General features: G+C 35.7%; 1 long non-coding RNA gene across 10 annotated transcripts in view; it reads right to left on the bottom strand.

The window, feature by feature from the left end:
• Nucleotides 1–27,088, bottom strand: part of LOC109502461 — a 306,856-nt gene that overhangs the window by 98,840 nt on the left and 180,928 nt on the right. For all 10 annotated transcript variants that reach the window (XR_006583358.1, XR_006583356.1, XR_006583355.1 and 7 more), the window contains 2 exons: nt 1,872–2,110; nt 132–253 (listed from right to left, as the gene is read on the bottom strand). This is a non-coding gene — a long non-coding RNA (uncharacterized LOC109502461). The remainder of the gene's footprint in view (nt 1–131; nt 254–1,871; nt 2,111–27,088) is intronic.

Genomic DNA, 27,088 nt, shown 5'->3' with positions numbered 1-27,088 from the left:
ATGCAGATTCTCAGGTCTCGGACTGGACTTCCTGTCCCAGAAATTCTGGTAGTCAGACCCAGCAATCTGTGTTTTAATGAGCCCTCCACATGACTTTGAGCTCTCCCCAAGTCTGAGAATCACCAACCTACCTTATCTTTTGGTAGCTTGAGTTCCAAAGCAAGAGTTCTGTGGAGTACTGTTTGTGTTCAGATTCAGCTTTCCGGCTGTATACTCAGGATAAATTACACCCTCTCTGCCTCATACTCCTCATCTGTGAAATGGAGATAGTAATAGATTTTGCCTTAGATATTTGCTGTTGGTCGATGAAATGATACAAGGTATGTACACCAAATGTACTTAGCACAGAGCAAAACCTAGGAAATGCTAAAAAAAAGTTAGCGTTATTCTGTCATAAGATAGTTCTATTCTACTTCACTTTTCTTTCCATATCATACTCTTACGAAACTTGTAAACAAATGTTAATCAATAGCGAAACCATGTTACTTAAGAATGTAAATTACATTCTGAATCAGGTCTTGATATTATCAATCTTTATGAAACCATTTTCATGTTTGTATTTAAAGTAGTTATATGAATATTTAGTTTCTGTATTTCAACAGTTAATAAAAATGATGACACAGTACCACTCAAAAGAATCAGTTTAGAGAAAGCTATTTCAAGCTATTTCACTGCCACATAGGAGTACACCCAGAAAAAGCTTTGCAAGTTTGTTCTTGCAGCAGCTGATATCCTTAAAGGAAAACACACATACGTTTGTTGCTAATAATAAGGCACCCTGGTCTTTCGGTCTAGGACAACTGTAAACTTGTCTGTGCAGAATGTCCCTCAGGCATAAAAGCAAGCTCAACAGATGGGACAGGACCCCACAAGCAACTCTTCAAATCTGAATCATGCATTTTTCTTGCATGTAAGTATCATTTCATATTAATTGGTATTACTAAACAGCACTTATAATTGCAGCAATTCTTGCAATTATCATAGAGAAATGAATTCATACTATTTCACATATAAAATGGCTCATATGTATGTATTTCAAACAATATAGCAAAAGTTGTGAAATCTCTTCACCCGGTGTGCTAAAGTGTAATTCATGTCTCTCCCATGCAAATCTCAAACCCTTTTTAAATATTGTATACTTGTAATTAAAAAAATCAAACTAATAGAAACATCATTGCTCTTACTCCAGTGAGTAGTGCCACCAATTAGCAAAGAGCTTTATAGGTGATGTCTACTTTTTAAATTAGCTATTACTTTCCGGTATAGCTACTTAGTTAATGGATATTACGATTGTAAAACTCGTGTTACTTGGAACATACGTACAGTGTATGATCCCAGTGAAATGGCTCACGCCAACAGCAAAAACAAAAAGCCTGCCCAGAAGGGACCTTTTGTAAGGCAGGCCAAAACTGTATGTGCATAGCATTTTCTGGCAAGTCACTGGCAAAGTCCTCAGCTGTGAATATCCTGGACGTAAGGTTGTGCAATTGTGGTTAGGGAAATATGGTGGTTGTTAGTTTAATTCCTAGCTGACCCAATTTCTATTCATATAAAATATGCTTTGGGGCAGTCATCAGGAGACCACTTGGACTTTGGTTTACATGGAATTTCCTTGCCTTTTATGACATTTCACATTTTCACTAAGAGATAGAAGAATTCTATAAAACGAATCGCTTAAGCCGGTAGAAAAATATGTACGTAGAAAAATGTGTAGGTAAAGCTTTTCAGCGTATCAACAAAGGTTCATACGCAGCAGTTAAGTACAAGGAATTCTAGGACAAGGAAATGAACTCAATGGAGTGGAGCCATAGAAAACTGGGTCTAAAAATCAGACATGAATGGGAGGTGCTCCATTTGGAGGCCACACTTACAAGCATAGTTTTCTGAGTTCTTTTTTGAGCATCACAATTTTGGCCCTGAAGCCATGTTGTTTAGTGCTAGGGAGGAGATCTGGAAATCAGAAATCCTCATTCCAGTCCCGAGGCGCTTATAAGATGTCCACAATTCTCTTTGGCCCAGTGTTCTTTCATGGGATTATTGATGGTTCATCTTCTTTATAACCATCTTGGAATAAGGAATCTGTATTTGAGTCGCCATTATGAAAGCAATCCTTTAAAAAAAAATAACAGAACCACTGTTAAGATTGAAACACTGAGGGGAGAATGGAATCAAAAAGCTAAAAGAGCTCTCCTATAGAAGAATAGGTTTACAAACACAAATAGTGCCAGAGAGTCTCGATAGCATTCTCAATAGAATTAAAAACAGTGAGCACAGTGAATGTACCTTAACACACATGTATTTATATTTTTGTAATGCATTGATACAGTATCTCAATAAATCTTATTTGCCAACCTAATTAGCATTGGCTTTGCTGTGTGCTCTGTCACATGGACTGAGAACTGGCTGGAGGACAAGTCCTAATGACTCAGGGCAACGTGTTGACTATAGGGTCACCGTGAGGTCTGGTTTTGTTTAATGTCTTTATTAACGATCTGGAAGAAAGAGCAAATAATTCTTGAATGAAATAATATCTGAGTGACAGGCACATGGGCTAACTGGAAAACATAATTAAGTAGAAGCGTGTAAGCGCCAGTCCTAGGCTTGCTACTGATTTGAAGGAGGCAGTCACTCGATCTTTCTGGGCCTGTTTCCCCTTGTGGAAAATGGAGATAATGGGTACTCCTGTGAGAAAACAGAGATAAGATTTTATGATTTCAAATACAAAGTATGATAATACTCCCTCTGATAATATTTAGTGCTTATCTACTGCTTAGAAGTCACTTTAACATGGCAGAACCGAGGGTAGGGCCTGTGTCAGGGAGGAACAAAATGACACTGTCAAAGGACAGGATGTTGGGAGGACTCATGGCTAAAACACCCTGCAAAAGGGGTTTGTTAATAGGTGGAGGAAGCTTAGAGAGAATAGGAAGTTGAAGAATACCAACAGACTCTTTAGTGGAAAACTGCATAGGAGGGTAAAGATAAAAGAAGGTAAATCTGTCTTGCTGTGTTTGAAGATGGGGCAGAGGGATGAGATGGAACCACAGGAAGACCTCCCACACGTCGTGCTTTTTTTTTTTTTTTTTTTTTTTTCTGGTCCATGGAGACTATGCACGGAGAAGATCTATTCACATCCAAGTACTCATTAATTGCTGTTCACTTTTTATATCAAAATTGAGCTGTTTAAATTCACAGGCAGAAGTCGGTAGATGATTTCAGGTAAAGCCTTCAATGTGATTATCTTGGCAGAGTCACTTCTATCTAGTCTGACATGGTGGAGTCCTAGGCACCGCTTTCTCAGTTTTCAAAGTGGGAAATTAGCTGTGGGGAGCAGGGGTAAGTGGGTGGATGGTGCTCATTTATACAAACAAAGCTAAAAATGACTTACCACGTTTTGGTTTTTTTCCCCATTGAGAAATACGATTTTCAAACTGATCAGAATTTTTGTGACAGCTGAGACGTGTCTAATTCTTTTTAGTAGTAAAGAGACTCAGGAACCGAATTAACATTAGTAAGGTTACTGGATCTTGTAATATAAAGCAGCGTTGCTCAAACTAACTTAATCCTAAGTATTTTCTAGGAATGCTTTTCAAAAATACAGATCTGGGGGCACCTGGGTGGCTCAGTCAGTTAAGCGTCTGACTCTTGATTTTGGCTTGGGTCATGATCTCACAGTTCATGAGATCAAGCCCCGCATCAGGCTCTGCACTGACAGTTGGAGTCTATTTGCTTTCTCTCTCTCAAAATAAATACACTTAAAAAAAATTTACAGATCTCAACGTTTCAGCCCAGACCCACCAAAGCAGAATCTCCAAAGAAGTCAAAGTAATTGTTATCATCAGGCGAGTGTGAACAATCCCAGGTTGAGTTAAAGGATTTATATTGTTCTAAAGAGTTGTCTAATCAACATACAATGGTCTGATGTACTCCTATCTACTAAAGCTGGAGTTCATTCCAAGCCAAGTCAGAATATTTGTGTTCTTTTATTTGGGCTTTTATTTTTTTCCTATATAAAATCAAAGATTACATAGAAGATAGACGAGCTCATTGCTTTTTCAGTTTTTCTTACCAATTAGCAAAGGGTATGTTAATACTTTAGAATGTCATTTTACAATTTCTAAGAGTGTGGCTTATTTCTCATGAGTTATTTGCTTTGAGTTCATTTATAATTTATAATCTACCCATTTCTAAAAAACAGTGAGGATTTTATTTCAAATTGTGTGTCTAGTGAAAGTTGAGAAAAAAACTTCAGAGTCCCTGATGTGACTGGAGGGGTCTCATTAGCAACATTCTTACAGAAATCAGACTAAAATTCACCCTATCCTCTTCCTTAAAGCAGTGTTCTTTATGCTAAGCCACAGATTTTTTATTTGGGAGACAGGTGAAGCAATGCAAAATAGGGTAAAAATTTGATAGAACATTTCCTATGTGCTCTGATTCAATTGTAAAATCAGTAGAATTTTAGAGGAAGACCAAACAGGCTCCCCAGCAAGAACATTAGGATCCTCGTTACATAGGAATCCCTTTCTGGTGGTATTGGGCTCATGGAAAGCAGAACTATCACTAATACAGTGCTCTTAGCCATTATCCATGCCATTTCTAGAATTAGATTTCAATATTATTTTGATGTTTATTAAGAAAACATAAGACACAACTTAAATTAATGTATGTGGGATGATAGGTTGGAGGAGAAGATCCCAGAAAAATATTCAGGAAAAAAAAACCCCAAAAACTCACTGAGGGAAAAAAAACCCCTGCGCTTTGGAATAACATGGAAAAGAACCAAGATTAAAAACAAACAAACAAACACACACTTTAGAGCCCACTAATAAATAAGTTACAAAATCATGAAAACATTCTTTGAAAAAGTAAATCTACCATAAGCGATCACTTGTGGCCTAATTTTACTTTGACTAAATATCATGGTTGTTTTAAAATATTTTTTTTAAGTTTACTTATTTAGTTTGAGAGAGATAGGGAACACGAACGAGTTGGGGAGGGGCAGACAGAGAGAAAGGAGAAAGAATCCCAAGCAGGCTCCTGTTGTCAGTGCAGAGCCTGATGGATGAGGTGCTGGATCTCACCAATGGTGAGGTTAAAATCTCACCAACCTGAGCTGAAATCTAGAGTCAGATGGTTAACTGGCTCATGACTGAGCCACCCAGGTGCCCCTGTTTTAAAATATTTTATGGGGCGCCTGGGTGGCTCAGGCAGTTGAGTAACCAACTTCGGCTTAGGTCATGATCTTGTCATTGCTGAGTTGGAGCCCTGCATTGGGCTCAGTCTCGCTGCTGTCAGCACAGAGCCAACTTCGGATCGTCTGTTGCCCTCTCTCTCTGCCCCTCCATGGCTTGTGCACTGTCTCTCAAAAATAAATAAACCTTTCAAAATATAAAATAAAATCTTTTTTGATGTGTATTTTTTGTCTGAGGTGATTTTGTCATTTCAATCTATTTTCTCTAAGGCTAGCTAACATTTTATTTTGCTCTCTTCCTTTCCTAATGGGCTATGGCTTGTGTGTCCTGATTAATCTGTCTTCCTCTTCATTTTTTAGATAATTTTTAAATTTTAAATAGCAAAAAAAAAATCCATCAAAGAGAGTTCAGTTGTGTTGCATATTGGTACTGGGTAAATTCTATCCCAGTGGCATGGGCAGGAACACAGTTTTCCCTTTCAGTCGGATTCAGGTTACATGTATTTGAGGCCACTAATCTGGTGTGATTCTGTAGCTCCCTCTCCACCTCTTCTTTCCTCCATGAATAATCTCACATTAATTGTGCACTCACACATCTTTACATCTGAGGGGAGCCTCAGAGGAGAGTAAGAATCTCTTTCTGACCAGGGCTTACCTCTTCACTAGGGAAGCTAAGAGCTTCTTTTTCTTCATTTCCTCTTCTACTGATGTATACATGTATGTGTGTATGAATTTATTGATTTATTTTATGATTTGGTTTTTACAGCAGAGGCGCACGTGAATGCAAGGCTGCATGAGTGGTAATAGCTTCCTCTTATCACAAGCGTTTGGAGGTAGCCTTTCTCCAGCCGCTGCTCTGCCTGTGTTTAACAGAGCTCTCAGCACGTTTAAGGAAGGAATCAGAATCTTGACACACTTAGGACAGCCCTGAATTAACTCTCCCTGTGACTAAATTTGCCTAAGGCATATGAAACACTTGTTTTTACAACAGCATACTCTCACGACGTTCATTAATTACGCTAGTATTTTTATTTTCTAGTGCTGTTTTTGCTATTGTTGATGACATTTCCCAGCAAAACCAGTAATTAAACACATATTTGGAGAAACAGTGCAACTGATTAATTTCTGTGTTACCATTTGTTTATTAAAAATTAAACAGCATATTATTCATTAATTTACCTGTCCAGCAAATGAAGTACTTGCCAAAGAGACAGTTCCTGCACCAGTGCACCTACCATAGCTGTGTAGCAGTACGCTGACCTCTTTGTAGCCACTAGCCATATTTGGTTAACTGAGCATTTGAAACATGGCTAGTGTGTTTGAGGAACTGAATATTCAATTTTATTTAATTTGAATTACTTTAAATTTTAATACGCAAGCAGTATAAAATAATTTATCGTTAAACACAACTTTTTTTATATGTATAATATCTCAGGAATAATTTTTATATTGTTGCATGTTAAAATAATATTTTAGATATATTAGGATAAATTAAATTAAAATATATTATTAAAATTTGGGGCACCTGGGCGGCTCAGTCAGTTAAGCCTCCGACTCATGATTTCAACACAGGTCACGATCGCATCGGTTTGTGAGTTTGAGCCCCACTTCGGGCTCTGTGCTGTCAGTGCGGAGCCTGCTTAAGATTCTCCCTCCCTGCCCCTCTCCCATGCTCCCTCTAGCTCAAAATAAATAAATAAACTTTAAACATATATACATTTTTAAAATTAAATTCACTTATTTCTTTTTACCTTGTTTTAGTGGGGCTACTGAGAAATGACATATGTGGTATGCATTTTATTTCAATTAGCTAACACTGGCACAGGCAACCCAACATCTATCAACTAGAAGAAAGTACAAAATAATATTGAAAAAACATGTGAAGAGTATGACTGGTTAGTCGAGATTTTAGGAATTTATTTTTAAAAGGTTAATCATGATTTAGAAAGAGTTAGAAGTGAATCACCTAAACACATGCATTCATGTAAGCTGACAGTTGAAGACAGTGTCTGTTGAGCAAGAGAAAAACAATGACCCAAAACCCAGGTGTGACAAAATGATTAATCCAGCTGAAAGGAATTAGCATGGAAAATTGATCTTATAAGATATTAGAGTTGGAAGGAGTTAAATATTCTTGTCTAAACTCTTGCCCTGTGCAGAAAACTCTTTATTCAGTAAATCTTCAAGAATTATTTATTGCATGCTGGTGATGTGTTAGGTATTGTTCTAATCTGGAGACACAACGGCAAGTAAGCCAGACAAATCCTTACTCTTGTCACATTCTAGTTGAGAAAGACAGATGATAGACAATTTATAAATCCATGGGCAAGAGAAAGGACAATTTCAGATTTTGATAGTGCTAGGAAGCAAATAAAATGATGATAGTTATGGAGAGATGGAGGGTAAAGGAAGGTACCTTCGGCTAATTTAGCTGGAGTGCTCAAGGATGGCCTCATGGAGGAAGTGACATGGGAGCTAGAAGGTGGAAAATAGGACAGTGTCCACCAAACCAAAGTCTGGGAGCAGAGCATTCAGCAGATGAACTGACAAATGGAAAAGCTTGAGGATGAGTGAGCTTGGTATGTTCGAGAAACAGAAACACTGCTCTGGCTAGGGCACATGAGGGAGAGAATAGAGGCAGAAGCCAGATCACATCTGACCTTAGAAGCTAACATGATAGCTCTGGGTTTATAATATGTGCAATGAAAACCTGTTGAAGAGTTTTGATCATAAATGTAATATGAACTGATTTTCTGCTGCTCTGTGGAGAATGGATTGTAGAGGAGAATACTCGTCCAATATCCACGAACTGAAAGTCATGCCTCCTTCCTTTGCATTCCTATACAAAATTATCTGTATGTCTCCTAGGGCACTTTTCCTTTCTTACCTTGTATTCTAATTATTCAGTTCAAGTCGTAGCTCCACTACTGGGGAAGAATTCAGTCTGATTCATCTTTGCCTTTCCTGTAGTCTCAGCACAGTGCCCTCAGCACAGCATAATAAGCCCTCCATGAATATTTATTAAATGAATGAATCATGGAATGGATGATAATTCAGACTCTGCTTGAATACTTTCAATGACAAGAAGGGCATTGCTTTATAAAGCAACCCTTTCCCTTGTTAGAAGGTTCTATATGGTTTTAAAATGCTTTAAAATTGTTAGAAAATGAATATTTTTTATTTTCATTTATTCAACTTTATTCTTTCATTTGTCTGTAGAAGAGCAGAGAGAAATAAATTTCTTCTGCCAAAAGATTATCTTTAACTATTGGTGATAGTGATTATTTTCACAAATGTTTCATTTTTTGCCATCTTCAATCTTTTCAATATTTTTAGTCACATTTTTACTTATTCTCCTTACCACTTTCCTCAGTTTATACTTTAGTTTTTCATAGTCTCCTTAAAATATAACGCCCCAAATTGAATATAATATACCACATCAATCTGAAGAGTCAGAAAATATTGAGTCTATTACTAACCTTTGTAGAGATTCATACAGGGATAAATGCTAAACATTTTTTTTTTTTGAGAGAGAGAGAGAGAGGGAGTGTGCAAGTGGGGAGAGGGGCAGAAAGAGAGAAGGACAGAAGATCAAAGCAGGCTCTGCATGGACAGCAAAGAGCCCAATGTGGGGATCGAACTCAGAAACTGTGAGATCATGACCTGAGCTGATGGCAGATGTTTAACCAACTGAGCCACCCAGGTGCCCCTATGACTAAACATTTTTAATACCTTCGTCAAAATAATGGATCATAGTGAAATATTTAATCGCATTTTTAAGATGTTTCAACTGGTTGGAAGTGATGAGTAGGTACTTATATAATCCATTGCACTGGGCTTGTCAGTAGCTCACTGAAGTAATTGAAATTGGTAGCGTAGAGTCAGGAAGCATCTCATTTGAATTAAAGTTAATAAATAACAGTGCTAAATTGGTAATGAGCTTTATCTTTCTAAATCAAAGGTATGCATTTAGCAGGGATCTTAATTCTCTTAATCTCCTGCTTCTCAATTTAGGTTTTATGAATCACTAAATAGTAGATGGCTTGCACAGTGTAGACCACGTCTGGGGAAAAGGAAATTTTGGAGTAGAAGAAAGCTATTTGGAACAGAAAGTCTTTCTTCGTACCACATTTCATAGATAGGTGATAATTGCACTTGCCTTCCGAGTTGCCTGCTTCACAGAATTGTAATGTTGGAAGTAATCATAAAGAGCACCTGCCAATCTATTGAGGAATCTCTTTTTTCAAACTGTAGGAAATTAACCATGAGCATTAGGTCTACTTCCATTCATTAATTCAATAATACCGTAAAGGATGAAGAGAAGAATAAATAAAACCTGTGTGTTTTTTGTCTGAATAAAGCATGATCCTTAGAGCCTGCATCACTTCCTCCTAGTTTTATCTAATTATCTGCCTTTTCTTCTTTGCCTTAATAGATTTTACTCTTTCAAAATGCACTTTTAGTCTCTATTAATGTAAGTTATCCAGAATCTTTTTTGGAATGAAGCATGATTATTTATAATAGGTCATGAGACTGAAGGATAACTTAAGATTTTACCTTTCTCTTGATAGAAAAAAAAATTCATGCAGTAGTGATCTGTCAACCTAGAAAATTCTAGCTGGCCTAGAATCATTCTATTTCTTTTGATTGTTCTGAAAGGAATATTTCATACTGCCGATTTAGAAATAATAATTATTAGCAGTTTGCCATTTTGTCTCAATTCTTGAGACAATGTTTACTAATGTTTCTGCTGATTTTTTTGATTTGCATGTTTTCATTATAAATTAATTATATCTCATTATGGTCTAATTGACTAGATTCTTGAATATAATGCTGTCAAAAATGCAACTACAAGTTGATCTTCAGCCACATTAAAAAATGTAGAACACGTAAAATTTTGACAGTAAAGTCAATACAATAAAACCTTGGATTGTGAGTAACTTGTTCTGCGAGTGTTCTGCAAGATGAAAAAACATTTCTAATAAATTTCAACTTAATAAATGAGTGATGTCTTGAAATATGAGTAGTACATGACACCAACTATCACATGATCACATCTGAGCCAACGGTTCTTCTCTCTCTCTCTCTCTCTTGCTACAAAGAAGGAGGAGAAAAAGGCGGAGGAATTCCTCACTTTAAATGAGATTACGAAGATTTGTAAAATGTGGGAAACAGCACAAATTTTGTAGAAAAGCACCACTCAAATAAGGCTGTAGCAGTGCAAGCAATGAATCTGTTTAACAACAATGCAATGTCATATTTCCACAAAAATCCTCAAAAGGAGGCAAAAGCAACTGTCAGTGGATGGGTTCCCTGTTTAAGTTGCATGAAAAGAAAAAGATTCTGTTGAGCCAATAGATAGCAGTGATTCTGTTAGTGATAGTGAAAGTTGTCCTACACAATAACCCTCCTCTCTCTTGTCTCCCTCACACCAGCCACAAAAGTTTTCAAAGGTAAGTGCAGGTTAATCTGTTTATTTTTCTTTATTATTTTGTATTGCATTACAGTATGGTAATCTTTTTATGTGAATATTTTTGGGTTGTGGAATGAATCATCTGAGTTTCTATAATTTCTTAAGGGGAAATTTGCTTTATATACAAGTGATTTGGATTACAAGCATGTTTCCAGAATGAATTATGCTTGCAAACCAAGGTTTTACTGTATTCTCAAATGTTTCTAACTCATTTGATATGTTCACAATTAAAAATAGACCTGTTAATTAAGAAAATATGTGAATGAAAAGGAAAACATTTTAAATAGAAACAGATCCTCTTGTGCCTACAAATAAACTGAATATTTACCTTTTTTTGTTTACAAAAATGTTAGGCAATGTTCTTTCAGTGAAAGTGGGGATGAAAAACTACTTAAATAACCAAACGTAAAATTAAAAGCTATTGGGTAGAATGGAATGGCTGTGGCCAACCAAGGCTAGGGTGAATGGATAAAATATAAAACAAAAACTAACTAAGTGAACAAATCAAATATAAATCAATCTATTAAAGGTGGCATCTAGGTCACTCAGTAAGTTGAGCATCCCACTTTGGCTCAGGTCATGATCTTGAGGTTCGTGGGTTTGAGCCCTGCATCAGCTCTGTGCTGACAGCTCGAGTTAGAACCTGTTTCAGATTCTGTCTCTCTCTCTCTGTCTCTCTCAAAAATAAAATAAAAACTTAAACAAATTCAAAAAATTAATCTATTAAAGGCATCTGAGGGGTGCTTGGGTGGCTCAGTCAGTTAAGTCTGACTTTGGCTCAGGTCATGATCTCACAGTTTGTGAGTTCAAGCCCCATGTTGGCCTCTGTGCTGACACCTTGGAGCCTGGAGCTTGCTTTCCTCTCTCTCTGTTCCTCCCCTGCTCACATTCTGTTTTTCTATCCCTCTCAAAAATAAATAAAGATTAAAAAATATTTTTTTAAAGGCATATGAGAACTGCTGAAGGAACAGGAACTAGAAGAGTTAATACTCAAAAAAAGGGAAAATAATGGAGAGAAAAGTCCGATATTCTGTATTCTATAGCTGTGTGCATATGATAATTCTTAGTGTAGGCACAAAGATGAATACACTGGTTATGCACAGACAGAAAATTGATGTCAGAAAAACCAGCAGAGCTTCTGGTAGACTGAAATATAGAGTGATAAAATTGGAGATTAGAGGAGCTTCAAATACAGAGCTGTTTCGATCTCAAGTTATTTACCAAATTCTGAAACTATGTAATTATTGAGGCTAAAAACACAAGCAAAGAACTCTAAAAAGTAGAGCAAAACTTGTGTTAGTCTCTACTGTCAAGCAGACAATGATTAATTAGAATTTTAGACTTTCCAGGGAGAGAGGTCACAGCAAATGCACCACACTATCAGATGATAGCCCTGCAGGACTATATCCTAAGAACAGAATTATATTAAATCTTTCCAAAGCTGAAAACCCAGCTCAACTCTCTCTGTTCAGTCAATGAGGACTTGAATGTTATGAATTAAAATCAAGAGAAAAAATGGAAAATAAAACAGACTCAAAATAACCCAGATATTGTAATTAGTAGATAAGGACTTTAGAGTAATGATGACTCATAGGTTCAAGAAACAGAAAGAGATAAAAAAGAAGAAAAGGTAAAAAACAAAACAAAACAATTTTATTAGAGAATTTGAATCTGCAAAATGAATCAACTGGAAATAGTCAAACTGAGAGGCACAATATGCAAACAAGAACTCAGTAGTGGGACTGGACATCTGGGGAAGATGGTGGAGTAGGAGGACCTTGTCCCATGGCTGCAACTAGGTAACACTCATATCAGTATAAATGCCCCAAGAAATGCTCAGAAAACTGGCAGAACAGACTCTCCACAGCCAAATGTACAGAAGAGACCATATTTAAGAGGGTAGGAAGGGCAGAGATGTAGTTGGTAGCTAAACAGACCCGTGGGACTATCCCCAAGAGGGAAATATGCCTCAGGTGTAAGAATACCTATAAAAATCAGTCAAAGGATTAAAAAAATAAAAGAATGTAAAGTATTACACCACATACCTAAAACTTGGGGGGACAGAGAGAGGAGTAAAGAATGGGTTCAAACTTAAGTGACCATAAATTTTAATATAGGCTGCTATAAGCATAAGATATTATATATACACCTAATGATAACCACAGATCAAAAATCAGTAATAGATAGGCAAAAAATAAAGAGAAAGGAATCCAAGTATCTCACTAAAGAAAGCCAGCAAACTATGAGAGAAGAGAGAAAAAGAACAAAGGAACAGAGAACTGCAAAAACAACCATAAAACAAGTAACAAAGGGACAATCAATACATCCCTATCAATTATTACTTGCAATGTAAATTGACTAAATTCTCCAAACAAAAGACATAGGGTGACTCAATGGATAAAAAAGCAAGAGTCATCTATATGCTGCTTACAAAAGACTCACTTCAGACCCAAAGACACACACAGATTGAAAGGGATGCAAAGCATTTACCATGCAAATGGAAGTAAAAAGAAAGCTGGGGTGGCAATACTTATATTGGACAAAGTAGATTTTAAAACAAAGATTGTAACCAGAGACACAGAAGAACACTATAATCATAATGGGAACAATCCAACAAGAAGATAAAACAATTGTACATATTTATGAACCCAACATGAAGGCACCCAAATACATAAAGCAGTTAACAACAAACATAAAGGAAGTAATTGATAGTGATACAATAATAGTAGGGAACATGGACACCCCATTTACATCAATGGATAGACCATCCAAATAGAACATCAACAAGGAAACAGTGACTTTGAATGACAAACTGGAGCATATGGACCTAAGATATATAGTACAAACATTCTATCCTAAAACAGCATAATACACATTCTTTTAAAGTGCACATCGGACATTCTCCAGAATAGATCACATATTAGACCACAAAATAAGCTCTCAACAAATTAAAAAAGATAGAAGTTATATCATGTATCTTTTCTAACTACAACACAATGAAACTTGAAGTCAACCACAAAAGCCTAGAAAGAACCCAAATAAATAGAGGTTAAATAACATGCCACAAAACAATGAATAGGTAAACCAAGAAATCAAACAAGAAATTAAAAAAATACATACAGACAAATGAAAATGAAAACACAACAGTCCAAAATGTTTGGGATACAGCAGAAGCTGTTCTAAGAGGCAAGTTTATAGCAATACCGGTCTACCTCACGAAGCAAGAAAAATCTCAAATAAATCAACTTACACTTACACCTAAAGGAGTTAGAAAAAGAACAAACAAAACCCCAAACCAGTAGAAAGAGGAAATAATAAATATTAGAGTGGAAATAAAACATAAACTAAAAAAAACAGTAGAACAGATCAATGAAACCAGGAGCTCGTTCTTTGAAAAGATAAAAAAAAATGATAATCTTTAGTCAGACTCATCAAAAAGAGTGGGGGACTCAAATAAATAAAATTATAAGTGAAAGCAGAAAAATAACAATTGACACCACAGAAATATAAAGGATTATAAGAAAATTTTATATGAATAAATTATGTGCCAACAAATTGGAGAACCCAGAAGATAGATAAATTCCTAGAAACACATAACTTTACAAAACTGACTCTGGAAGAAATAGAAAGTTTGAACAGACCAATTACCAGCAATGAAATTGAATCAGTAATCAAAAAACAAAAAACAAAAGTCCAGGACCAGATGGCTTCATGGGTGAATTCTACCAAACATTTAAAGAAGAGTTAATACCTATTCTTCTCAAACTATTCCAAAAAATAGAAGAGGAGAGAAAACTTCCAAATTCATTCTATGAGGCCAGCATTACCTTGATACCAAAACCAGATAAAGACACCACAAAAAAAGAGAACTACAGGTCAGTATCTCTGATAAACATAGATGCAAAAATCCTCAACAAAATATTAGAAAATTGAATCCAACAACACAATAAAAAAATCATTCACCACAATCAAATGGGGTTTATTCCCAGGATGCAAAGGTGGTTCAATATTTGCAAATCAATCAATATGATATAACATGTCAATAAGAAAAATGATAAAAACCATATGATCATTTCAATAATGCAGAAAAAATACTTGAGAAAGTACAACATCCATTCATGATAAAAAGCCTCAACAAAGTAGGTTTAGAGGGACATACCTCAACATAATAAGGAAAAACATATATGAAAATCTCACAGCAAACATGCTGAATGGGGAAAAACTGAGAGACAAGGATGCCTACTGTTATCACTTTTATTCCACATAATACTGGAAGTCCTAGCCATCTAGTCCTGGTCCAGCTATCAGAAAAGAAAAAGAAATAAAAGGCATCCAAATTGGTGAGGAAGAAGTAAAACTTTCACTACTTGCAGATGACATGATACTATATAGAAAACCCTAAAGACTCCATGAAAAAAATACTAACAATGATAAATGAATTCAGTAAGGATGCAGGATACAAAATCAGCATACAGAAATCTGTTGCATTTCTATACACAAATAATAAAATAGCAGAAAAAGAAATTAAAGAAAGAATTCCGGTTACAATTACACCAAAAAAATAAAATACCTAGAAATAACCTTAATCAAGGAGGTGGAAAAAGCTGCACTCTGAGAATTATAAAACACTGATGAAAGAAATTGAAAATGACAAACAAATGGAAAGATATTCCATGTTCATGGATTAGAAGAACAAATATTGTTAAAATGTTTATACTATCCAAAGCAGTCTACAGGTTTAATGCAATTCCTATCAAAATGCCATTAGCATTTTTCACAGAACTGGAACAAATAATCCTATAATTTACATGGAACTGCAAAAGACCCCAAATAGCCAAAGCAATCCTGAAAAAGAAGAACAACACTGGAAATACCATAACCCCAGATTTCAAGATATAGTACAATATTTACTTGCTGTAGTAATCAAAACATAATGGTACTGGCACAAATATAGACACATGAATCAATGGAATAGAATACAGAGCCCAAAAATAAACCCATGCTTGTATGGTCAATTAATCTTTGACAAAGGAAGAAAGAATATCCAGTGAGAAAAAGACAGTCTCTTAAACAAATAGTTCTAGGAAAGAAGGATAGAAACACAAAAAAACAAAACAAAACAAAACAAACCCCAAAAACTGGACCACTTTCTCACACCATGCACAAAAACAAGCTCAAAATGGAATAAGGACCTAAATGTGAGACATAAAACCATAAAAATCCTTGAAGAGAACATAGGAAGTAACTTCTTTGACATCTGCCATAGCAACTTCTTTATAGATGTGTCTCCTGAGGCAAGGGAAACAAAAACAAAAATAAACTAATTGGACTTCATCAAAATAAAAATTTTCTGCACAGCAAAGGAAACAATCAATAAAACTAAAAGGCAACCTATGGAATGGGAGATTATATTTGCAAATGACATATTTGATAAAGGGGTTAGTATTAAAAATGTATAAAGAACCTATCAAACTCAATACCCACAAAATAAATAATTAAATTAAAAAATGGACAGAAGACATGAACAGACCATCGGTGAAATGCAAATCAAAACTACAATGAGATATCATCTCACACATGTCAGAATGGCTAAAATCAACAAATAAGAAACAACAGGTATTGGGGAGGATATAGAGAAAAAGGAACCCTCTTGCATTGTTGGTGGGAATGCAAACTGATGTAGCCACTGTGGAAAACAGTATGGGGGGGTTCTCAAAAAGTTAAAAATAGAACTACCCTATGATCCAGTAATCACACTACTCTGTATTTACCCAAAGAATACAAAAACACTAATTTAAAGGGATACATGCACCCCTATGTTTATAGCAGCTTTACAATAGCCAAGATATGGAAGCAGCCCAAGTGTCTATTGATTAATGAATGGATAAAGAAGAGTGATATATATATATATATATATATATATATATATATATATATGACTAAGATTATCTATCTATCTATCTATCTATCTATCTATCTATCTATCTATCTATCTATTATTCAGCCATAACAAAGAATGAAAATCTTGCTTAGTTGGTTGAGTGTCTGACTTCGGCTCGGGTCATGTTCTCCCAGTTTGTGAGTTCAAGCCCTGTGTCGGGCTCTGTGCTGACAGCTCAGGGCCTGGAGCCTGCTTCTGATTCTGTGTCTCCTTCCCCCTCTTACCCTCCCATGCTCATGCTCTGTCTCTCTCTGTCTCTCAATAATACATAAACGTTAAGAAAAAAAAGATCAGATCTTCAAAAGAGCAAAAATAACAAGAGAAACAGGAGATACAGGAGTGACAGCTCTAAAGTGCTTAAAGAATAAATCAAACAAGCAAAATTTCCAACCCAGAATTCTATCCTAGGGAAAATATCTTCAAAAATAAAAATATTTTTTAGAAGTTAAGCTTGAGAAAATTAGTCATTAGCAGGCATGTCTTAAAAGAAATATCTGGGGTGCCTGGGTGGCTCAGCTGGCTGAGTGTCCATCTTCAGCTCAGGTCATTATCTCACGGTCCGTGAGTTCAAGCCCTGTGTCAGGCTCTGTGCTGTCAGCTCAGAGCCTGCAGACTGCTTCAGGTTCTGTGTCTCCCTCTGTCTCTGCCCCTCCCCCACTTATGCGCTCTCTCTCTCTCTCTCTCTCTCTCTCTCTCTCAAAAATAAATGAACATTAAAAAAAATTAAAAAAAAAGAAGTATAAACAGAAGTTCTTTATGCAGAAAGGAAATTATTTTAGACAGAAACATGGGAATGGAAGGTATAGGAGCCCAGGAAATAATGAATAGATGGATAAATATAATTGAATATTGATTGTTCAAAATGATAAGAATGTCTTTGGTATTTAAAAAATATGTACAATTAAAATGCATGAGAGTAACAACAAAATATGGGAGGAATAAATATAATTAAACTGTTGAAGATATTAGGATTATCAGGAAAGCCAAAAAAATTGTAATAACTTGAAAATCAGTCAATGGTACTGATGTATTTTGGCCTGTAATCACCCAAAGAATTTATAAATAATGCAAAATTGACTTAATATGGATAAAATGTATAATTTTTGATTAATCCAAATAGAGGCAATAACAGAGAGGAAGGTGATATATAAAAACACTCGAATTAAATGGAAAATGAGCAAGATATAAAGATAATCATGTGGCAATGTCATTACAGGTAAATGGACTCAATTCTCCAAGTAGAAGACTAAGTAAGATTATCAGACTAGTTAAACAAACAGAGGAACTTATCTATATGCTTTTTATAATAGATAAACCATAAATATAAGGACAGAATTGCTTAAAAATAAAACAAAGGAACTAGATGTACTTTGCAATCAATAACAAAAAAAATTGTGTACTAATATAAGACAAAGTAAGCATTAATAAAAATGCATTTGTAGAGATAAAGTGGGACATTTACAAGTGACAAAAGGGTAAAAGGAACGTACAAGATATACAGAAAGGTATAAGGCCCTAAATCTTTACTCATCCAATTTTATAGCTTCAACATACATAAAACACACATTTACAGAGCTAAAGAGAGACATAGAGAAATCCACAACCATCCTTGGGGACTAAAGCAACTCTCTAGATATGTAATAAAATAAATGAAAATAAAATCCATAAAGATTTAGATCTGAAAGCCGATGAACACAATGGATCTTTTTGACGTAGCGTAGAAGACTACCTAATAAGAACAGAATAAAAATACCTTCCAAGTGAAAATATAATATTTACAAAAATTGACCATGTGATAAGTCATGAAGCAAATTTCAAAAGATTGAAATAATTAGGAGTATGTATTTTTACCTCAGTGGAATTAACCTAGATATCAGTAATAAGAAATAAACTAGAAAATCACGAACTGCTTGAAATATAAGCCATATACTCATATACTTATAAATATAGCACAATGATAAAAAATAGGAAATATTTCAAAGTAAATCATCATGAAGATGCAACATTTCATAACAAATGATGATTCCATGAAAGAACACTGATGATTCTCATAAGCATTATGCTGAGCAAAAGAAGACAGACAGACACAAAAGAACACTGTGTGATTTCATTCACATAAACATAAAAGTTCATAAACAGGCTAAACTCATCACTAATGTTAGAATTTAGAATGGCTCTCTCCTGGGGTGGGGAGTGGGTGTTTACAGGGCATTACTAGGAAAGCTGTTGGGAAGCTGGTAATGTTCTATTTCTTGATTTAGATGCTGGATGTTTTCACTTTGTGAAAATTCAAGTTATACATTTAGAATGTGTGCACTTAAATTTTTTTTAATGTTTCTTTATCTTTGAGAGAAAGAGACAGAGCACAAATGGGGGAGGAGCAGAGAGAGAGGGAGACACAGAATCTGAAGCAAGCTGCAGGCTCTGAGCTGACAGCACAGAGCCTGACACAGGGCTCGAAGACACAGGGCTCAAAGACACAGGGCTCAAAGACACAGGGCTCGAACTCACCAACCGAGAGATCATGAACTGAGCGGATGTGGGACGCTTAACCGACTGAGCCACCCAGGCGCCCCTAGAACGCGTGCATTTTTAAAATGCATATTTTACTTCATTTAGAACCTTGTTTTTTTTTTTTTTTTAAAGCACAGTCAACTTCAAGGTGAATGTAGTCTCATTGAGTGCATTCTTGTATTTAAGAGTCATCAACACTTTCAGTTAAGTTGAAGGGAAGGAGCTACAAAATGCCACAGCCAGTAGAAACTGTGGCCCTGAAGTAAACGGGTAATTGTTTCAATTCTGTGCCTAAATGGAGACATGTAACTGTAAGACATCCCCCAGAAAGCAGTTATTCTGTCTTAGTAACTATCTATGTTTTATACAATCTCTAAAATAGTCCTTCATTGTCAAATGGGAGAACAGATGCATGTATACATATTGGATTACCATGGTTTTAACTGAGACACAAAGGTTGAGGAACGTTTTTCCTTCTCTTGCAAATATCTAAAATGTTTTGCTTTGAACTTAACCAAAGGAGGTTTAACAAATGATGGAAAAAGAAGTGTTATTATATCTGATCTAAGAATTACTGATAACATAATATTGACCATAAAGTAGAATATGTTGTTATACTTCCACTAAAATTTTAAAATTAACTCTTACTTAAGAATAACAGTATGTTTTTAAACAGGGCTGCTTAGGCTGAATAATCATGCCCATATCCATTTGGTGATACCAAATATTGACCTGGTCACTAATATAGATGGAATCAAGCTATCATTCTTTCTCTAGTGAAGATGGCTATTTTATTTGCCATATTTATCCTCTACCTGTGTTAAACAAATACATGTTTATTAATTAATTCCAATGCCTATTATGTACCTTGCCATGTTTGGTGCTGGAAATATAATAAAGAATAGGATAGGGGCACCTGGGTGGTTCAGTTGGTTGGGCATACAACTCTTTCTCAGTTTTGGCTCAGGTCATGAACTCACAGTTTGTGGGTTTGGCCCGGTGTCCAGCTGAACACTAATAGTACACAGCCTGCTTGGGATTCTCTCTCTCCCTGTCTCTGCCTTCCCCTGTTCTCTCGCTCTGTCTCTCTCTCAAAGTAAATAAATAAACTTAAATTGCAAAAAAATAGGATAGATACCGCTTTAATCCTCACAAAAGTTATAATCCAGTCTGACAGAGACACAAGAAATTTATCATATACATTGAAAAATAGGAAATTTTGTTTATCAAACAGATGTTATACTCAAACCCTCAGCTCTGTGTCCTCTCTTACAGGTGAGAGATGTTGTGTACTCTGCTGTTAAATATAAGATTTGTGAGTTCACAGTCAAAACTATGAAGTTCTTGGGCATCTGGGTGGCTCAGTTGGCTGAGCATCTGACTCTCGATTTCAGCTCAGGTCATGATCTCAGGATCATGGGATCAAGACCCGCATTGAGCTCTGTGCTGAGGGTAGAGCCTGCTTAAGATTCTCTCTCTGTCCCTCTGCCCTTCTCCCCTGTTCATGCACGTACTCTCTCTTTCTCTCTGAAAGAAAAAAAAAACTCTCCCCCACCAAAAAAAAAAACAAAACAAAACAAAAAAAAAAAACACCAACCCTAACCTATGAGGTCCTTTACTATGAAAAGAGTAGAAAGGGAGTACCTAGGTGGCTCAGTCAGTTAAGTGGCCGACTTTGACTCAGGTCATGATCTCACGGCTTCTGAGTTCGAGTGCTGCATCAGTTCTGTGCTGACAGTTCAGAGCCTGAAGCCTGGTTTGGATTCTGTGACTCTGTCTCTCTCTTCCCCTACCCCACTTGTGCTTTGTCTCTGTCTCTCTCTCTCAAAACTAAACATAAAATTTTTTTTAATTAAAAAAAAAAAAAGAAAAGAGTCGTAAGATATCTGGAGACTCCTAGTACATAGTGGACATGGGCCATTGACCATTAAGTATGTCTTAAAGAGTTAATTGCTTTTTTAAAAAATGTATTTTTATTTTATCATAGTTTTATATAAGCATAGTTTCAAGGTGAATAGTTCCATACAGTTTATTATAAAAAATATTCTCTCACCAGCTTTCTTCTCTCTCACTACATCTTTCCTGCTGCTTTTGGGCAATGATTTTAAATTCTTAAGCTCTTTATTGCTTTTTTCTTATTTAGTTATTATTTATTATTATTATTATTATTATTATTATTATTATATCTTTTTTTTTTAAATTTTTTTTTCAACGTTTATTTATTTTTGGGACAGAGAGAGACAGAGCATGAACGGGGGAGGGGCAGAGAGAGAGGGAGACACAGAATCGGAAAACAGGCTCCAGGCTCTGAGCCATCAGCCCAGAGCCCGACGCGGGGCTCGAACTCGCGGACCGCGAGATCGTGACCTGGCTGAAGTCGGACGCTTAACCGACTGCGCCACCCAGGCGCCCCATATATCTTGTATCTTTGTTTATAGGGTTAAAAATTGCAGATACATTTGAGGCTCTAGAATATTCCTTTCCAAACCCATTCTTCTCCCTATCTCCCCAGATTTAATTGCCACCATGTATTTTATGCTTACTGTTTTCTTGCAAATTTGTATGATTTTGCTCTATAACTATATATGCCATAAAGAATATATATTATAGTTTTATAAGAGTTTCATGTTATTTGCTGTAACACTACAATACTGTAATTTTTCCAGCTTTATCTAAGTACAGTTGACATGTAACGTTGTGTAAGTTTAAGGTATATATTGTGTTGATTTGATTTACTCATATATTGCAGAATGAATTACCACCATAGCCTTACCTAAAACTTCTATCATGTCACATAATTACCACTTCCTTTTTGTGCTGGAAACATTGAACATGACTCACTTGGCAACTTTCAAGTATATAGTATGGTATTTTAGCTATGATCATCATGTTGTACAATAGATCCCCAGAATATATTTCTCTTATACCTGAAAGTTTGTACCCTTTGACTAACATCTTTTACATTTCTTCACCCCCACCCCCCAACCCCAGCCCCTGGTAACCACCATTCTGCTCTCTGTTGCTAAGAGTTTGCCTTTTTTAGATTTCACTTATCATTGATTTCATACAGTATCTGTCTTTCTCTGTATGACTTATTTCACTTAGCATGACGCCTTCAAGTTTCATCCAAGTTGTTGCAAATGGTAGGATTTCCTTCTTTCTCATGTTTGGATAATATATATATATAGTATATATTATATATATATACTATATAGTATATACTATATATATACTATAAATACTATATATACTATATATATATATATACTATATATATATAGCATATATATAGCTGTATATGTATACACACACACACACACACACATGCCATATCTTCTTTATTGGTTCATCCACTGGTGGACACAGTTTATTTACATATCTTAGTTTTTGTGAATAATGCTGCAAAATGTGGCAGTACAGATGACTTTTTCAGATCTTGTTTTCATTTCTTTTGGATATATAATCAGAATTGAGATTGCTGGACATATGGTAGTTCTATTCTTAAATTTTTGAGGAAACTCCATACTCTTCTCTATAGTGGCCACATCAATCTACATCCCCACCAACAGTGCACAAGAGTTCCTTTTTTTCCACAACCTTGCCAACATGTATTACCTCTGACTTTTTGATATTAGCCATTCTAGCAGGTGGGAGGTGATATCTCATTGTGGTTTCAGTTTGCATTTCACTGATGATTAGTGACGTTGAACAGCCTTTCCTGTACCTGTTGGGCACTTGTATGTCTTCTTTGGAAACATGTTTATTGAGTTCCTCTGCCATTTTGAAATTAAATTGTTTGGTGTTTCGCTATTGAGTTGTAGGAGTTCTTTATATATATTGGATATTAAGCTCTTATCAGATACATGATTTGCAAATATTTTCTCCCATTCTGTAGTTTGCCTTTTTCTTTGTTGATAGTTTCTTTGCTGTGTAGAAACTTTTTGGTTTGATGTAGTCCCACTTGTTTGTTTTTGCTTTTGTTGCCTTTGCATTTGGTGTCATTAACTGTGTGAAAATAAATAAAAACCTGAATTTCAAATGCTTCTTTCATTACATTGCCTTTCTGGAAGAAAATTTCATTCTTTAAAAATGTTTATTTATTTATTTATTTATTTATTTAGAGAGAGTGAGCGGGGGAGGTGCAGAGAGAGGGAAAGAGAGAGAAAATCCCAAGCAGGCTCCGCGCCATCAGCACAGGCTCAATCCCATGAACCCTGAGATCATGACCTGAGCTGAAACCAAGAGCTGGACACCTAACTGACTGAGCCACCCAGGCGCTTCTCCTTTTTTTCCAAGTCAATTATTTGGATAAACTTAAATAAATCAATTTTTCCAATACAGTATCATAAATATTTGACTACTAATATTGCAACACCAATCATTGCTCAAAATGGTTATAATAATTTATGATTGCTTATGCTGCCAGACATGTTCCACTAAGATTCTAAAAAAGAAGAAGCCTGGAAACAATTTCAGAATAGATTATATATTGTGAATATCATTAACAATGGTAAGAATGCAAAACAAATTGTGTTGTGAAGACATGGTTCTTTCCTTTCATGGTCAACATGTAAAACTTTCTGGTGCTGCACCAGGTTAACATTAAGCCCACTATTGCACAATTAAAAATAAGAAATTTCTCCCTGCTAGCACATAAGCACCTGCAAGGGCACAGCCAAGGCTTTGTGTTGTTTATCAGCAGGAGACTCTCTCTTCACAGAACAGCTGCCTGACGTGCAATACAAACTGTGCCTCCCTTGTGCTTTGAAAAAGATGATGTCTGTGCTGCAAGGACAGCCACACAATGACGGGAGTTTGGGCTTGCGGTTGCTTTGGCCAATGACAGATCTTCACTGGTGAAAAATGGATATACCCAACCTGCTCTGTATCATAAATAAACTCAGAAAACTGTGTTTGAGATGCATAGGTTGACATTCTGCTTAGTTTTTATTTGCTTCAATGAAAATATGACACTCAATGCTGTTCTGTTTTTATTGACCAAATTGAGATTTTCCATCCTGCTATCCGTTTTCTCCTCCCTCTTCCCTCCCAAGGACAAATTTAGGCAAATTTCTCAGTGATTTATATTACTGCATGGTCTACAGTACTGCTCCATGGAAATATTTTTATATATGTGAAGGTTTTATTTGTTGTTGTTTACTTGTTTTCACTATCTCCAGAATGAGAAATTGACTGTCATGGAACTGAGAAGGTTTAATTTAATGTCCAGAAAGGTCTAGTCAAGTTGAGACAACTTCATGGGTAGGAGTTTGAAAATCTATCTTTTACTCTAGCACATTGAACTCATTTTTGAAGAAGCATTAAAGAAGTATAAAGCTTTACTGATCATACTAATTCTCTTCTTAGTTTCTGATTTCTATTTTTAAAATAGGGAGAAAGTGTCTTTTATTAAAATACATATGATGTAAGGTTTTGTTTGTTTCTGTTTTGTTTTAGGACAGACTCATAGACTTTTTTCCCAAATTTCTAATAACTGGTAGAATTCATAAACACCAGAAATACCAGTCTCCAAAGCTTAAATTACAAGCATTCTGACTCTAGGGTTGTTAGATAAAATACAGAGAATCCAGTAAAATTTGAATTTCAGATAAGTAATGAACATTTTTTAGTATAAGTACATTGCAAACATTACATTTTTTATCTGCGAAATCTGTCAACCCTACTCTGTGACGCTGTTTTTAACAAAAGATATCTTGGGTGTCAATGGCTCAAATACTATTAACTACAACTTTCAGAAGCACAAAAAATGCAGTTATTTATGTGTCTCAAAAGAAACTTTAAAACTTTGGTAAGGTCTTTCATTTTGTTTGTCTTGCACTTTACTGCTTCAAATCTACATTTTATTCAGCACGCCACACTAGTAGTTTATGGGGCCATCATAAAGAAAAATAGGCGGGTGTGCTGATAGGCAGTCTGGTGCAAGATTCAGTATGATTATAGCTGCATGGTTTATGAAATCAGCTCCTATTTAACATATGCCTTTTCTTTCACATGTTAATGATGAAGATTAACAATGATTAAGGAAAAACTGTTATTGTTAAGAAGATAATCTACTACACTGATATTGGAACCAATGGATCTGGGTTTTAATCCCAGCTCTAACGTATTTTAACTATATCGCTTTGGAGGAGTTACTTAACCTCCCCATGCCTCTGTTCCCACCTGTTAAATGAAGGCGAATGAAAATGGTGCCTGTCTCATATGTAACTACCTCATAGGATTTGATATGCTAATGTATACAAATGCTCATAGAACTATATGCAACATAGAGTTGATGCTATGCAAGTGTTTGTTGTTGATATTTTTTTTTGCTTTCTATGTGCAATTAATGTATCAAGGTTTTTATACAAATATTACCAAATTTAATCTTTAGAACAATCATCCAAAGTTAATTTTATTAACACATTTAATAACGTTGTATAATTTGCCTAGTTAATAAAGACAGGACTCAATCAGAATGTTATCCTATAATCTGTTGATCACACACACACACACACACACACACACACACACACACACTTCTCCCAGGATATGAGGGTCTCTTTGCAGGCCATGTTCTACTAGTGACTTAACTAAGTCTGTATAATGAATGCTATTTACTAAGTCATAGTATTGACTGATTCTACTGCCTTTTTCTTCCCTTTGTCAAAGCAAAATTTATGAAATCCCAAGATCCTGCAACCCACCTTTTCCTGGGCTACTGCTTTTGCTTGGTATATTTACCAAGTAATCACATTTGCAATTCTGTTACTTAGAAAGTGCTGAGACTTCTCTTAATAATGAATAATCCTTAATTAATACTTCCTGACATTTGACCGGGGCTACTTTTGGCTATATGCCAATTTACTTTATCATTCATGGATGCACATTCAGAAGCATGAATGCAAATGTGCACATGCATGTATATGTTAAATTTATTGTTCAATTTAGCAAGAAATTGCTTACAAGTTATCTGATGATATAGATTTCAAGAAAACAGCAAAAGAGAAATGTACACTCACATGTTGGATGGTGAAGTGATGACGAATATGGAGAAAACATTTGGGAGAATTCAGCGAGCAGAGATAGATAGGGGAGTTGCATATTAGTCAAATGAAAATAAAGGAAGTTATTGAAACTGCGCAAACACACTGAAGCACATTGAAGCCTAGTTTTAGAAGGATGAGAAACTCAATTTTTTTTAAAGATAGGTTTATTTTCAAATTGCCTGCTTTTGCAGTGTGCTTTGAGTTTCTCAAAACACTGTGAGGAAGACATGTGATCCTTAGTGATATTTCATGAAGATTCATTTCTTCTTATCTCCACTTACTTAATCTCTTATAGATGTTTCCATTGCTTCTCTCTACTTCAAAACAATAGCATTTACCACCTCCTTGCTCTGGATAAAAATACCCCTCCCAACCTTCTCCCTGTCCCTTTAAATCTCCTCTCTCTTTACTGCAGCCAGTATTCCTTTGTTAACACCCTCCCCACCCCCGACCCCGTCCCAGCCTCTAGTTTATGCATAACACTCAGTAATGTCCTATCATATCCAGTCCTCAGTGGACACAAGATGGGGGGAGAAACTGTACAGGCAAAATGAGGACCCTCTTGAAGAAAGGGAGGGAAGAAAGGCCAGGAACATTCAGATGCTAATTCTTCCTTTGCTTTGCTTTTCTGCTGCTACACTTGAAACACTTTGAAGACACGTTTAAGGCAAAATTATTTCAAGTATTATTGCAGAAATGAAGTAAATACAATTTATATTTTTATCCACTCTACTAATTGGCTGTATTTGTTATACTGAATCCACCCAAGTATCAGCTATTTATGACACTGATCCTTTTTCTTAGTCTCTCTTTCTCTGTCTCCTTTTCCCTCTTATTTCTCTCTTGCTCTCTCTCCTCCCACTCTCTCTCACAGACACACAGACACATAGACACACAAACAGATCACACACACACAC

This window comes from Felis catus, chromosome A1, assembly GCF_018350175.1.
Source record: "Felis catus isolate Fca126 chromosome A1, F.catus_Fca126_mat1.0, whole genome shotgun sequence".
Lineage (NCBI taxonomy): Eukaryota > Metazoa > Chordata > Mammalia > Carnivora > Felidae > Felis > Felis catus.
Note: the sequence above shows the minus strand (reverse complement) of the source record. Positions and strands in the feature narration are given on the sequence as shown.